The sequence below is a fragment of the Acomys minous genome (genome assembly GCF_964271855.1).
Source record: "Acomys minous genome assembly, chromosome: 18".
NCBI classification, from domain to species: Eukaryota; Metazoa; Chordata; class Mammalia; order Rodentia; family Muridae; genus Acomys; species Acomys minous.
This window is the reverse complement of record NC_140501.1, coordinates 69,239,617-69,242,026: the sequence shown is the minus strand read 5'-3', so window position 1 is coordinate 69,242,026 and position 2,410 is coordinate 69,239,617. Positions and strand designations below refer to the sequence as shown.

At 44.6% G+C, this 2,410-nt stretch overlaps 1 pseudogene across 1 annotated transcript; it reads right to left on the bottom strand.

Annotated features, from left to right (window-relative positions):
- Positions 1-1,399: 1,399 nt before the first annotated feature.
- Positions 1,400-2,174, bottom strand: LOC311589320 (3-hydroxyacyl-CoA dehydrogenase type-2-like; annotated as a pseudogene). The gene has a single exon. The product of its transcript is annotated as a 3-hydroxyacyl-CoA dehydrogenase type-2-like (transcript).
- Positions 2,175-2,410: the final 236 nt, after the last annotated feature.

The following is a 2,410-nucleotide window of genomic DNA, read 5'->3' as shown; positions in this document are numbered from 1 at the left end:
TTTATTTTTACATTGTAATGTAACTCAGAGGAGGGGATGATATTTTATTCCTTGAGGCTTCTTCCAGATAAGAGAAAGGACACAAGGGGAGGAAGGGACTTACATATTTCCCCACCATTCTCTTTCCCCTTACCAAGAATTTGAGGAGGGAAAAAAATGCAATTTCCAAGTGTTTGCTATTTATTTGTAGAGTTAAAGTCAGACGCCTCTGTATACGGTTATGGCCTTTAGCAGAGTTCATTACTGAGCATTTGGCCACACAGAGGCAGCTAAAGAAAGAATTCAGAGCACGGAGAAAAGTTATGCAAACAAGATTACTGTGCATAAGAGTAGAAGAGTGGATTATGCCCTACAAATTCATCTAAGGAAGCAAAATGAGGCATCCTGGGGTAAGGATCCAGAGGAAGTCCTTGCTGCAAAGAGGCAAGATGTTTCAGAAGAGAGCTGATTTTCCCCTTTTGGCCTATTTATTTATTTATTTATTTATTTATTTATTTATTTATTTTAAATACACTTATTTTGTTATACATGTATAAAACAAACTACATACAGCAGGGAGAACCATGTGACAATCATGAGTTCCATAAGTGTTACATTCATGAGAACTGATCTTTACGTAGTCTACCATGGTTGTGAAAACCTGACATTTCAGCTATAGGGAAGCTGAGGCAACATGACCTTGATTACTCATTAAAACAAACAAACAAACAAACAAACAAGCAAACAATGTGCCTGAGTTTAGAATGGCAGTGGGCTTTCTGGGGAGTACTTTCACTCTGCTTTTTGCCTTTGTGCTTGCAACGCTATCCTGTTGCAAACTCATTTGCTTTTTACCTCTGCTGCTCTCACAGTTTTGCTAAATGCCAACTCACAAAAGGCTGCATTAAAGGAACCTAGGAAAGCAGTAAGAAATTTCCTTCTTTGTAGATGAGTAAAAGTCCATTGCGCATGCGCATGCTCCGCACTCTAGCTATTCAACTGCTGGTGCACAGACACCTGGACCTCACACTTACTTACGACAGAGTCTAATGTAGAAGTCCCTAAGAGGGGAGGTAACTTAGTTACCTACAGCTGTACAGACCAAATGAAGAAAAGTGGGCCGTCGTTCTTTGTTTGCAGCAGAGAAGACGGGTTTTCTGAGGCAGCTCAGAACGGCCTGTGCTCTTCTTTCAGCTAACTTTTGATATCGATTCATCTCTCTGTGGTCTCCTTTGGTGTTTGGAAACACAGTGGTAAAAGCCACAGCCTTTGCTTACCATGGAGAGTCAGGATCTTTTTTTTTTTCTTTTCTTTATGTTTGAGAAGTTATTAGGTACAGAGCGTGACTGGAGCAGAGTTAAAAAATGGCTGTTAGGTCTCCTTCAAGCTGGAAAGGAGCTTGTGTTTTTCCTGCCTCCGCCTAAGGCTGCATTCGAATGGCCCCATCCAGCCGGATGACCTCTGTGTTCAAGAATGGGTTCTCGACATGGCCTGTGCCAGATGAGCGTATTCAGCGGGGTCACCTAGTAGACTGAGAAAGGGCACCTGGCTGACTGAGAAGTTGCGCACTTTCTCTGGAAGGGTGGTTAGCAGCGGGGTGCCAAACAAACTTGGAGCGATTGTCACCACACGGATGCCTAGGGGACCCAGATCTCCAGCAATGGCCAGTGTCATGCCCACTATGCCCCCTTTGGATGCAGAGTATGCAGCTTGTCCAACCTGCCCCTCAAAAGCAGCCACACCAGCAGCGTTAATAACTCCATGTTGGCCTTCTTTGTCTGGTTCAGTCTGTCGCGTCTCGCTGGTAAGTAGGCGGATCACATTAAAAGTGCCTGTGAGATTCACACTGAGAACCCGCTGGAAGTCCTCAAAGGTGTGAACCTGGTCCTTCTGGTTGCATGTTTTAATGGCCACTGCAATACCTGCACAGCTGACAGCCACATCAGCACGGCCATACTTTCTTTTGTTAGAGTCAAAGCTGCTCGTATGTCCTTCTCAGAGGTCATGTTGGCTGGGGCAAACATGCAGCTTTCTTCTAACTTCTTGGCTTGAGCTTCACCCCCTGAGTTAGGTAGGTCCAGGAGCACAGCTGTGGCCTCTTGTCCCTCCAGACTCTCGGCCGTAGCCAGGACAAGGCCTGAAGCTCCTCCAATTATTGCGACCAGGCCCTTCACGCTCTGACACGCCGCGGCCATCTTGCACCAGCCTTGCCTGCAGAAGAGGGATTTTCCGAGAGTCAGGATCTTTTGCATGTGTTCTATTGCATATGTTCATCGTAATGTGCTCCATGAACACACATTAGTATTTATTGTTGGCATAGTCATTATCATCATTTTAAGGAAGACACTGGCAAGGCAGAGAGCCACAACTGAGAAATTAGGTACTTTACATTGTTTCAAACTAGAAAAAAAAAGAATTTACTCATTCTTTC